The 13,598-nt window shown below is 30.7% G+C and overlaps 2 long non-coding RNA genes across 51 annotated transcripts; one reads left to right on the top strand and one right to left on the bottom strand.

The window, feature by feature from the left end:
• Positions 1–1,215: 1,215 nt before the first annotated feature.
• On the top strand, positions 1,216–6,866 carry LOC145109298 (uncharacterized). 50 transcript variants are annotated; one of them, XR_013708902.1, is made up of 14 exons: positions 1,217–1,759; positions 1,820–2,587; positions 2,677–3,112; positions 3,390–3,522; positions 3,623–3,719; positions 3,833–3,987; positions 4,089–4,162; positions 4,422–4,532; positions 4,649–4,704; positions 4,812–4,914; positions 5,016–5,288; positions 5,383–5,458; positions 6,156–6,212; positions 6,312–6,466. It is a non-coding gene; the product is annotated as an uncharacterized LOC145109298 (long non-coding RNA). The 50 variants fall into 50 exon arrangements; XR_013708898.1 differs by having other exon boundaries at positions 3,623–3,713; XR_013708910.1 differs by having other exon boundaries at positions 3,623–3,707.
• LOC145109301 (uncharacterized) lies at positions 5,112–8,918 on the bottom strand. The gene is made up of 2 exons (XR_013708925.1): positions 8,210–8,918; positions 5,112–7,077 (listed from the first exon to the last, which is right to left on the bottom strand). It is a non-coding gene; the product is annotated as an uncharacterized LOC145109301 (long non-coding RNA).
• Positions 8,919–13,598: the final 4,680 nt, after the last annotated feature.

Consider the following 13,598-nt stretch of genomic DNA (forward strand, 5'->3'; position numbering starts at 1 on the left):
TATTATTTAGGTTTTTTAGGTGGAACTGAAATTGATGTTGAAGTTGACCCTATAATAGTTATATTTAAATTAACAATTTAAGTATTTTGTCCAAACTGTTGAAAAGTTATAGCTTTAAACTGATAATGGTTTACATACAACAACATATTAAATATAATAAATTAAGTATAATATGTTAAAGTTAAAGACATGACTTTAAAAGTAGAAGTAAAAATATTATTTTAATATTGAAATTTAGTTTATTTATGATTACACTTTAGGTTTGATATTTTTTTAACCTTATTAACCAATTTATAATCATTATTAGAAAGATACAACAATTTATCACTTTTAACTATTTACAAAATATTTTTTTGGGTTGTTTAAGTTGAACTAAAATTTATATTTAAGTTGATCATGTAAGGTTATATTTAAATTAACAATTTAAGTATTTTATACAAATCGTTCAAAAGTTGGCGCTTTAAAATGATAATGGTTACATACAATAACATATTAGACCTAGTTTATGAAGTATAATATGTTAAAAGTTATAAATATAACATTATAAGTAGAAGAAAATATATATTTATTTAACCATATTAACCAACATATAATCATTATTAGAAAGAAATTGAAAATGCATGATAGTTTCAAATGAATGTGGTGAAAGGAAAAATGTTTCATTTATAATGATAATGATAATGATAATGATGATAATGAAATGATAATGATTTTTTTGTGTTTGCGAAAGCCGAAGGTTTGGTTAGTTTTTTGCATTTTGCCCTTTTAAGGGTTAGCCGTTGCATACCTGACATGTCAGCGGTGTGGGCCCATTTGACTGACATGGCACTAAAACCTGTTGCTTAATTAAAAATGAACAATTAAGAAAATAATGACAACAACAAAACTCAAACGCCCTACTTCCAACAAACAACCAAGTGCCCTTACCAATAGGCTGCAACAACTTCGATGAATTAATCCTCAACTTCTGAATATATTATAAAATACTGATATTATTATATTATTATTTTTATTATTATTATTATTATTATATATATTAAACTTGGCTTCCAACATGAATAGTGAACTGGTGAATAGTTTGGCAAAAATGGTCCCTTAAGTATATTTTTTTTAACGGGGGCATATTTTGACATTAGGTACATTCTTTAGACACGTGTCGGTCATCGTTGCATTTATCGGACTGTATTGTATTTGATGTTTATCAATTGGATGCTTCTGGATTCTTTAGATAAGTAGTCCACCACCGATTTCCTTCCCACCTGTCTTTGGTTTTGTCACAAGGCGGTTCCTTCATCGCATATCCCAAACTCAATCACCACTTTCCCAACCCACCTCTCCTGCTACGCTATCTGATTCCTTTCCAGGAAACGTCAGAATCGACTCGATTGTTAGGAAACAAGTTTCCAGTTCCTTCATGCCATATCCGCAAATCATCCGCCACTTTCCGTCATCGGGTAAGTTTGCGCATCCGAGTGGTTTTCTTCTACTATTTTCTTCTAATTGATACATGTTGTCTTCGTTATCTCCGATGGTTCACAACGTCTATAACTTCCTGGTATTGGCAACGGTGGTGGAAGTGGCGGACTGTACGACGGTGGTGGTGGCAGTTACCGTCCAAACCCTAATTACTACTATCAACCTTGAAACCCTACTCCTCAAAATCAATTTCAGTAGTAGCGGCAGCAACCACAGTACACGCAGAGGTAGCAGTGTCGACAACTAAACAACACACATCAGTGGCTAAGACGGAACCCTATCGGTATGTGTTTCTTTTGTGTGAGTTTATCAATCTATTTCACATCTCTCTGCTTGTACGCAGCTTTATTTATCAATCGTTTACAAGCTTCAGAAGAACGATAGAAACAACTCACTCGCTACCAGATCTTTGGGAGCATTTCTTTCTTACACATCTTCTCCATATCAAAATTTGGTACCACTTCCTTCTGTGGCTTTGCCTTCAATCAGTTAATTATCTTCTTCATCCAGTCGAAGAAGAAGGAGTTCATCCTTTGGTAACTTTCTGTAAATCTTAAAACCCTTTGAAAATTTGATGAGAAGGTTTAATTAATAATTTTATAAACCAAATGTTTAATGTGGTTTTGGGTTCTTTGATCATCAAGACATCGAGCTAATTTTGGTGCTCTCATTGAGAAACAGGCATCTATGGAGTCTTACTTTACCATATTTCGATCCCTAACCTGTATGATCCCCTACTGCTTCCCCATCAGGTTCCATCTTCTTGGTTCTAAGTTGAAATTTATTATGCTTCACAAATTGGCCCATTTATAGTTAATTAATTACATAAATTTTGTTGTTTCTTATGTTTTCAGATAAAATTCCTAAACCTTCCTATCCTTATTTTATCAATTCGTATCAATTGACCTTTCTTTTGATATTCGATCGAAGTTTCCTGTGGAGGTTTGGTGAAATTTTGTTCCATATTAGGGATTACTAAAATTGAATTTTTGTTATTGCAGAGTCGCTGGTCTTGTCACTTGATGAAGGTTGAGCGGTTTCTTCTGGAAGCATAGCATGTTTGGTTCGTGGTTCTTTTTAGATTGGTAATTAAGTTTTTCAACTGATTGAGGTTCGTCTCTGTGAGACTTGAAATTTGTTCATTTTTATATAACAACATATATAATTCTAGATTAACAACTCCAAAAGTTATATGTGCAGACCAGGTGTTTGATACCTCAAAGAGATGAACGTCTTCCAAGCACAAGATTGAGTAATACCAAACGAAGAATAAAAAGGTTTGTGTTTTTTCTGGGTTTGATTTTTTCTAAATTAAAACTTAAATTATCATCTTTTGTTGTTTAATTTCCCGAAGCTCTGTTTCGTTTGTTCAACAATTTGGGAACTAGAAGAGAGAGTGTTGTCGTTATTAAGGAATCAACTATCTACGGTTTTACTTTTCCTTTGAAGATTAAATATTTTTTGGCCATATCCCCTTCGCTGTTTGAATACGATTGGAAAGAAATAATCTATTTATAGTAAAATGGTTCCATGTACAGGTAGGTACTTGGTGATATGGTTCTTTTTGCTCAACCTCCAAATCTGGTCTCATGTAAGAAGTAGGAAAAAATCCAAAGCAAAATCTTTTGCAGAGAAAGTAAGTTCCAGATGCATGTGTGGTTCGTTGTTTCTTTGCTACTCACATGTTAAACACCTTAGTCTTTAAGGTCATTTGAGTCTTTTCTTAAATTTTGTCATATTTTTTTTTTCTGGAAAACCATATATTGAATCCTTGTGGTATTGAAATCCATTTTTAGTTTATTAGTATAAGAGTTATTTTCTCAGTACCTTTATATTTTACATGCATAATAACCATTTGATGAAATGTCCCAATGAAATTCTGTTTTGTTATATGCATTTTTTTTTATTTTTAGGAATATTCAAAAATAGGTTGTCTGTTAAGAATAGTCTTCTTTATAAATTAAAGATGATGCAGTTTTGTGGACCTCACAATTAATGCAGTTGAATGTGTGAATAGATGCATCTCAGCTGGTGGTGGAATTTCAAGTGAGTATGTTAATTTTTTTAATAAAAGAGGATTCGAATGTTTATTTGTTCATTTATTGTAGTTTTACTTACTAACTCTTCCATTTGTATGACCATAAAGGGGACAACCTGACTCGATCTTTAGAATCAACTACACAGATTCTTAGATTGGAGAAGATTAGAAATGTACATCAAGAACAATAATGGTTCAAGTACCCGTAAAATTCAAATTTAAATTTTTTTTTTATGTTTTTTTAACATATTAGGCTAATTCCTTTATTTCTAAGCAAGAGGTTTTATTAAGTTTAGTCCTGAAACGTACTGGAATCAGGTTCTGTTACACTCAATAAGGGCTCCATTGATGTCCTGTTGCTTGAAAGCTTTTCCCAGCTTCCAGTCGACATTCACATATCGCAACCTCTAATTTTATCGTCCGTAGATGTCGGCACCATCGGAGAAGGACGAGTGCCCGAGAACCTGATTCCAGTACGTTTCAGGCCTAAATTTTTCTAATTCGATGGTTTGTTGATTTCAATTTTTGAATTAATCGTTTATATGGTTATCGACATGACCTTATTACTATGCAGTACGACACTTGATACAAACTCAGTGAGGAAGAAACGAAGGAAAAGGATCATTGTCAGTGACCCATACTGATTACGTAAGTTCGTTATCAATATTAGATTAGATTGTTTCCGAAAGTTTGTTTCCCGTTGGCCCATCTAATAGTCAGCTATTCCAAAAAAAACCTCAAAAGTTGTTGTTTTTTAACCAAAAAATCTCAAAAGTGGTTATTTGTATTTATAACAGGAAAAAACACACGCTGCAATTCCAGGATGACTTTCACTTTGCAGTACCTTAACAACTGCACTATTGAAGGTTTGCTAAACTAAAGTTTTTTTTGTTAATCTTCTTCTTAGGAACATGTCAACAACAAACTTGATGCACTTTATGAAGAGGCTGTAGGAAGAAGAGCATTGCACTGAGTTGACATTAAAAACCCATATCCATTCGTCAGAGTTTCTATCTCAGTAGTCAACTATTCAATTTTTTTTCATCCATATTATCGTATTTAATTCTTATATTATCATGTCTTTCATATTTGATTTCTCTTATCTCTGTTTGATTTCGCTTCGTTTTTGCACAGGTTCCGGAGGAGGTTGCAGGGGCTTTATAGAACACGCTACGAAATCTTCTGTTGAGGTAATTTTCAATCTTATGCTTTTAATTTGACGTAATTATTGGACGTGTGGAATTCTAATCTGATGCTTCTATTTGAATTTCCAAATCAACAACATGTGTTTTTTTAGTACAAATTTAGAAAATTACATTGGTGGAAAATTACCTTTGTTTTCTTGGATCCTCCGTATAAATCAACTGTACAACAAGTGATGAGGCAACAATAACTTTCAGGTCAGTAAAGTTTGCCCAATGTATGTTTCCACTTGCAAATTAAAAAACTAATATATGTTACAAATGTTGATGATTCTTTTGTTAAATAATTGCTTCTGCAGACTTCATGGCGATCAGGATCTTGAGATGGCTTCAAAATGGATTCAAAAAGACTTGAAGGACTTGCAAAAGGATCCACGTGCTTCTTGTAGTGTTGGTTATTTTTTTTTATTTTTTATTTTATATTGAAGTTGTTTGTAATTTATCTTTTCTTGTTGAGGAAAATATGTTCTATTGGCAAGCAATCATAAAGTTTTGTTTGACAGTCAAATGCATTCTATGATCCAATGACGATTATTGTCCCTCCTATCAAGCTACCACATGCAATAAATCATGTTGGTGTTTTAATATATGTGTTATGTTATTTAGTTATAGTGAGTGGTGGCAATTAATATTGTTGCTGCTGTTGATTTGTTGTTTGTGCTGCAGGGGTCCACCAATACTTCACCCAAACAGCCAAACCATCCCATTTGTGCCTAACATCACACCAGGTGGACGACAAAAGGTAGGTTGTACTGTTTCACACATTTACCAATCTATGCCATAATATTCCATTTTTTCTTTTCGCTTTTTATAGCATTACACTTTCAAATATTCACTAATTACGCATTATAGTCTGAGAATTACATCCATTTATAGCATCAAATTCGTTGATTTCTTCTTTGAAGTTTTTTGCTTATGTGGTGTTATTTGAAAATGTGGTAATCGTTTGCCACATCATCATCATTTCGACTGCCACATAAGCAAAAAGCAAAAAAAAAAAAATGAAATGGTATCCTATCCAGTAACCGGTTCTCCGGGTTAAAATTACAGGCTTATTGCAAGGATATTATCAAAAGCGGACACCATAGCACTTTTAAAATAAGTTGTTAATCAAATATTTTCACCTAACTATGATGCTATAATTAGGTAAAATGTTCATTGTCTTGGATTTAGAAAAAAAATTCAATTATTTACGACTGGGAAATAACCCATTAAGTATAAAACAGCAGGTTTGAAAATTATCCGGATTTGTGGATGACAAATCTTATATTTAAGATGGCAACTTACTTTCATTTGAACAAGAAATGGTAGTTCGTTAAGGAAAAGTTATTGTTCAGATACCATTACAATTTATCCAATTAGGTTATAATTTTTCTGTTGTTAAAAAAAAAAAAACCGTCCCGTGGCAAATAACCTGCTTCTTTTTTTTTCCTCATAAGGTGTTGTGTGGATTAAAAGTAGTCTGACCATTTTATCCTTCTGTGTGGAAAATGGATGTAAGCATTCTTTCATGTTTCATGTTATATTCATCATTTCATCGTGATATAGAAGTTGTTGGATTGTTTTATATAAATGATATATATGTATATATGCAGGCAAACACACTCTTAAAGTAGGTAGTTCAGCAACTGGACTGGGCCTACAATGTCGTTGAACATTGGATACATTTTTTTGTGAAGACTGTAAGTTTATATAATGTTCTTCCATTAAGTTTAATGGAAAATTCAATTTGACCGCTTAATATTTTCAACACCGGCTACACTCACCCTCGATTATAGTTGTACTTGTAATTGTAATTTTGGTCAGTTTGTATATGGGAATGGACTGTTTCCTTGATGTAATCACATCAAGAACAAGATCAGGCTGCAGTGAGTTATGGGAATGGACCTGTTCTTTCCCTTGAATGGGAATCACATCAGAAAATGTCGCCCAACGCTTCAAAGTAAGAAGACAATCAGGCTGCAGTGAGTTATGTTTAAACCCTTTTTATTACAAATCATGAATTTGTTTAACTTAATAATTAGAAAGTACTATAGAGTAATAAAATAAATAGTTATAGTTCAAAGGGTATAACCAGCCATTGCTGCTGCTATGTGGATGTATTTTTTCGTTTTTTTTTTAAAAATTAAATATATTCCTATTATTATGTATTCAACTTTTTTTTTAATTAATATGAATCCTTGTAACGAGATGAAACTATTTACATACAAGGTTGGTTTAGAATTTGTCTTCATGACGTTTTGCTTACCGCACTGAATTTGTTTTCCTGCCCCAAGTCGGCTGCAATTACCAGCCCTTAATCATTCCTTTATGTCCCTTCAACTCAATTATTTTTATCCTCTAAATTTACCATATATGATGCTACAAAATAAAATATCCGTTAAAATACAAGTATTACTTCCTATTACATACCGAAAACGAAAGGACTAAAACCTTGGTCGTAACCAAACCCCGCGGAGCGGGGTGCCCCAGCTAGTTATTATTACTATTATTACTATTATTTTTTTAATTATTATTCTTATTATTATTATCATTACTATTATTAATATATATTTTAAATAATATAAACATAATTTTTTAAATACATACAATATGTTTTTTGATATATAAAATACGTTTTTGACGTATAAATACATTTTTTGATGTATAAAGTATGTTTTTTGATGTATAAATATGTTTTTAAATCCATAAATACTTAAATACAAATTTATATATTTCTTGATGTATGGAATATGTTTTTTGATGCGTAAATACGTTTTTAAATATAAAAATACGTTTTTAAATATGCATATACGTTTTTAAAAATATAAATACTTAAAATATGTTTTTTTGATGTATAAAGACATTAGAAAATGTATTTATATGTTTTTATATGTATAAAAACTACTTTTATATGTATAAATAATGTTTTACAGGTGTAAATAACATTTTAATACATATTTAAACATATAAAAATGTTTTTTATATGTTTACATACGTAATTATACACTATGTATAAAAATGTTTTAGCATATTTATTTGTATACATTATGTATAAAGGCATATAAATAACGCAAATGTAGTTAGTATGTGTATATGTATTTATATCGTATAAAGCATATTGTATGTAAAAAAAATATTAAAATACTCTATAAATACGTTCAAAAATATCTTTACATGTTTATACATGTATAAAAATTGTTTTTATACGTATAAATAACATTTTTATATAGTTAAATAATATTTTTTATACATATAAAAATGCACCAATATATTTTTATACGAAAAGAAAAAACATATATATCTAATAAATACGTTAAAACATATTTTTATGCAACATAAATATGATTTTAAAAATAAAATCTTTCGATTCTAAACGTATAAGAATGTTCCAAAAAATTGTATAATAATAATAATAATAATAATAATAATAATAATAATAATAATAATAATCGTAATTATACATTATATGGGATATTTGAGAAATTAAAATACAAAATACGTGTTAGCTTACTGTAAAGGCAAAGGTAAACTCAATCGTCCACATCAACGCCGACATGGAGCTCCAATTACTATCCACGTATGCTGCAACCGGCTGGTGACCAGCTACTGATTAAAAGGGCAAAAATGCACAATCTTTATATACTTATAAAAGAAACATTTTTCCTTTCACCACATTAATTTGAAACTCCCATGATGCATTTTACTCAAACCACATTCATTTGAAACCTCTTATTTGAATGAATACCACTCAAAAGTCTCTTAATAATTATTAACTATTCAAAGGTTTTATAATTGATATAATATGTTTAATAAGCAATTAATGGATAGTCTACTATAAAAAACCAATCTCTTTGAGTATACACACAAATACCAATCACATACAAAATTCACAAAGAAAACAAGTCTAAAGGCTTTTGTGTTGGTTTGAGGGTTTTGGACCATTTTTCGAGCCATGTTATTATGTTAAAGTTTTAATTTGTAAGTTTGTTATATATCAATTCTTTTTTTTTTCTAGGTTTAAGTATTCTTTTAAGACAATCATTGTATGTTGTGGTTGAAATTTTAATGTAAATTTGATTAGATTTATGTTGTCCATCATATGTTATAGATTGTGATATAGATAATATTTAATTAAATATTGTATATATGTTTGTATGTTTGTGTTGCTTTAAATGAATAATTAGTTAAAAATCATGGATATGTCATATTATCCATGTAACTCTCTTTTAAAATGCAAATTAATAATAATAAGTTGTTTTAAAATTAACGAAAAATAGCTATAAATAATAAAATCAAATTATAAAAATCATAGATATGTCTTATTATCCATGTAATTCTCTTTTGAATTGCAAATTGTCAATCTTATCACTTTATTATTTAGTATATGTTTCATTTTTGAATAATAATATTAAGTGTTTCTTAAAAGTCTTCTTTAACTTATTAATAATAATAAGTGCTTCATAATTAATGAACACTAATTTTAAATGATAATAACATCAAATTATAAATTACATAACGTTAGCTATAAATAAACTGTATTTTAAATGAACATAATTAATGAAAATAGAAAATAATTGCATACGTAAAAATTTAAATTAATCAATCATAACAATTGTTAAAAATAATACTAAATAGATAATTATATTTAATTTTATTAATGATGAAGGTAGGTTGATGGCAATCAATATAATTGTTCAAAATAGTTGAGATTATATATATATATATATATATATATATATATATATATATATATATTAGTGTAAAAATATTATGTCAAAGTTAATGTCAATAACATAACCATTATAAACATATATTTTTCAATATTCTAACAATGTATTTTTAACCTGAGACGCGCGAGAATTTTTCAATATTCTAACAATGTATTTTTAACCTGCGCCGCGCGGGAATTCGTCTAGTTATACTTAAACCTAAGAGCTTTTATAGCATTAGATTATAAAACAACTCAATCATCAAAGACTTCAAAGACATATTGACAGGGCTGCACTTTGCTTCATCAGCAATGTATACCTTTTACAGCATAAATTCCAACATCACACAGGATTCACCATATTATTATGTTTATTATTCCGATAGCAACTAATTAAGTCGTGAAACAAAGCGATTTAGAATCAATGAGAACTTAATGAATGACCTCCACAACGATTCAAACAACACACAGCAAACCAGAACCAAAACCACTATGGACCTCCTGATATATATATATATATATATATATATATATATATATATATATATATATATATATATATATATATATAAGAGTCTTGTTTTTCTTTTTTTCTGGCTGGTCTTGGACATTTAAATATTCACTAACGACAGAAAGTGTTTTTTTTGCATTTTGGATTTTTACCGGCATTGTAATTCTTTGATCCGGGGCCGCCAGCCGCCTTATTTTTATTCAAACTTTTACCACTTATATGATTCTTCCCAGAGTTTTTCTCCCCCAGAATCCACCTATGTACTTCTGTATCCATCTGAAACTCTACCTCTTCGTCGAACTCAACTACATGGATGCACTCCACCGTGGTGCTGCCATTGCATGGCGTCATCCACCCATCACACTCTTTCACCATAGTTGTCATCATCATCATCATCATGATTGATAGTGATAACATGGTTGTAGTGAAGCAGATAGGGCTTCGTCGTCCATTGATGATCACCATCTTCGTTTTCTTGTGACGAGAATGAGGGTTTGGATGGTGTTTCAGTTCTTGATCGCTGCCTTATAATGAAGTCCGTAATGGAATTGCTTTGTTGGATAACAAGAACCTTTTGCTTTATAAAAGATTGCTGCCCATTCTTTACTTTATACAGGATAAGAAGAACCTGTACTGTGACCTCTTTTTCTTTTCCTTGAATTCCTCTTTTAATAAAGCAAGCTACCGGCGCTTTTTCATAAGTAAATCATTTTTGTGTCACCGACGGTTTGAAGTCCATGTGTTGCACCTAGAGTTTATATAATTACTATACATGTGTAATAGGTTATTTTTTAATTAACAAACTAATATAAACTAATACAAAGACAAATGGATCATTTTTTTTAGTTTTACTATTAGTATATTTTGTTTTAAATTATCATATTTTAGCTATTTCTATAATTTTACAATTACATAAAGATTATTTTTGAAATTCTATAAAAATTAAAAACACATATAGCACTTATGGAATATTTTCATTTTGCCTCTGGACCATTATGTAAGTTTTTGGGACAAGGGGTGAACATTTGGACCAAACCTAAAAGGACAGGACCGGACAAGAATACTTTAATTTGGACATAACCGGTTTGACATAAATTAGTGGACCTTGGACATAACCAGTTGAGACACTGGTCCGGATCTGGTTTTTCCGATTCTTGTACTTGATAGACCGGTACATAGCTTAGGTACATATAATACAACTTGTTGAAACCCTACTAAAAGTTAGTTTATCTATTACGACCGTAGGGGTGAACGGGACCAGACCCACTCTTGAATCTTGTTAGGGGTGAACAAAGTTTATCTACTAAAACTTGTTGACATAAAGTTAGTTTATCATGGATCACTAACTACTTTTATAACAACCAAATAATCAAAATTACATTTATGCCCTTACTACAGTAAGGAAGACGATTCTACCCTTACAGTTATAACTCTTGAAACTAACAACAACACCAACCGAAACGAATTTATTTATAAATTTATCAAGCGAAGCAGATTATACAAAACTTCAATTTCAACTATTTGTTTACATATTGCATTCTCTAAATGAAGGTATTAGGCTACATTCTCCCAATTCAGAGACTCCTCTCAAATCAAAAGTGGTCTCCCACCCCACATAAAAACTATTTTATACTTATAATATATATATATATATATATATATATATATATATATATATATATATATATATATATATATATATATATATATATCAATTATTAATATTATATAATACTATTCAAATATTAATTTAATATAATAACCTGCTATAATAAATAATATTAATTCAAATATAGTTTAGATTCAGGTTGTACGAAGGGCTATTATTGACACCGATGTTCATAACGAATTACAACTGTGGATGGATTCTACCATTCTAACAAGGTTGTTACAGTTTCCTAATCATCATTCTCAAACTGGAACTATAAAGAAGGTGGGTGGGGGAATAGGATTTGGGTATAATTTGAATATACCTTTGCTGAGTGGTGAAGAAAAAACATCAGAATTGTACAACTAACAAAAGTTCTAACAAGTTGATCTCAAGAGCTATTGCAACTATTAAGATCTTTCAAAGGTTGAGAGATTAATGGTTCACCTTTTTGCCTTTTCTAATAGCCCGGTTACAGTTTCACTAGAGTGAAAACAAAGTTCGATTTCAATTTTTATTGATGCTTATTTGTGTTATAAGTATAACATCAAGAATACTATTAAGAAATCCAAGAATCTATGCAATTCAAAACCGAAATTGAAAATAAACAGAAAGTGAGATAAAATAATAATAAAAACCCATCAACATTTATAGTGGGTTTCCACCTACAAAGATCAAGAAATAAGAACCTTAGAAAGCTTTTCTGTAAATACGTACACGAAGGTTCTAGAGAGAAAAAAAAAACGAAAGGAGATCATGTTAAGATTTATGAAGTCTTGAACAAATTGACAAGTTCCTAAGAGTTCAAGGGCCATAAATGTAACTTGACAATTATTAAACAATTCAATTGTTTAATATTGAATGGACGTACAAATCAATTGTTTAATATTTGTTTATTGGACGGTGAGTGGACGGCAAAAGTATTAATTGTTTAATGGAATCCATGTGCAATTTTGTTTCGGCCGTAACATGTGAATGGAAGAAAATTCAAATGGTAGCTGGTCAAACAAAACGGCTCCTCTCTCAGTATATATATATATATATATATATATATATATATATATATATATATATATATATATATATATATATATATATATGTGCGATGTAACTCTTTGTATTTGTGCCGAGTGATATTACCATTTGTAATCTTATAGTGAGTTAATATAAAATCTAGTTGCGCCCGTGGACGTAGGATTTACACCGAATCCGAACCACGTAAAATCCTTGTGTTCTTTATTGCTTTATTTTCTCGTTTCGTTTGTGAGTGTGTGATAGTGTTTCCGCTGCGTGTACCCTGTCTCAATTCCTAACAATTGGTATCAGAGCCTGGTTAGCGAGGTTTTGGAGGGTACGATCGTTTTTTCTGTCACACACGAGTGTACCTAATTTTTTTTTGTTTGCCGTAATGGCTGAAGACAAGATTATAATCGAAAAGTTCAATGGTTCTGATTTTAGCTGGTGGAAAATGCAATTAGAAGCATTGCTATGTCAGAAAGACTTGGACATGGTACTCGGAGACAAACCAGAGAAAATGGAAAAAGCTGCTGAAGATGCGTGGAACTCAAAGGACAAGAAAGCCAAGACGGTTATTACATTGTCGTTGACGAAGAGCGTTGCTTTCAACATCATGAATGAAACCACGGCGCGTGGTATGATGGAGGCTATGTCAAATATGTATGAGAAACCATCGGCGGCTAACAAGGTGTTCTTGATGAAGGAGCTGTTCACTACAAGGATGAATGAGGAAGGCTCAGTTACGGTTCACATTAACAATCTAAATTCAATTCTGTCCAGATTATCATCTGTGGGAATTAAATTTGATAATGAGACTCAAGCTTCACTGCTACTAACTTCTCTACCTGATAGCTGGTCCGGAACAATTACTGCTGTTACAAGTTCCGTGGGGACCAGTGGTATGACTTTTGAAGGGGTTAGAGATTTGGTTCTAGGCGAGGATATCAGACGCAAGAATCAAGGTGGATCTTCCTCTTCTGATTTATTAAATGTCGGAAGAGGTAGAGGGAATAGCA

This window comes from Lactuca virosa, chromosome 4, assembly GCF_052849685.1.
Source record: "Lactuca virosa cultivar CGN04683 chromosome 4, Lactuca_virosa_CGN04683_v6, whole genome shotgun sequence".
NCBI classification, from domain to species: domain Eukaryota; kingdom Viridiplantae; phylum Streptophyta; class Magnoliopsida; order Asterales; family Asteraceae; genus Lactuca; species Lactuca virosa.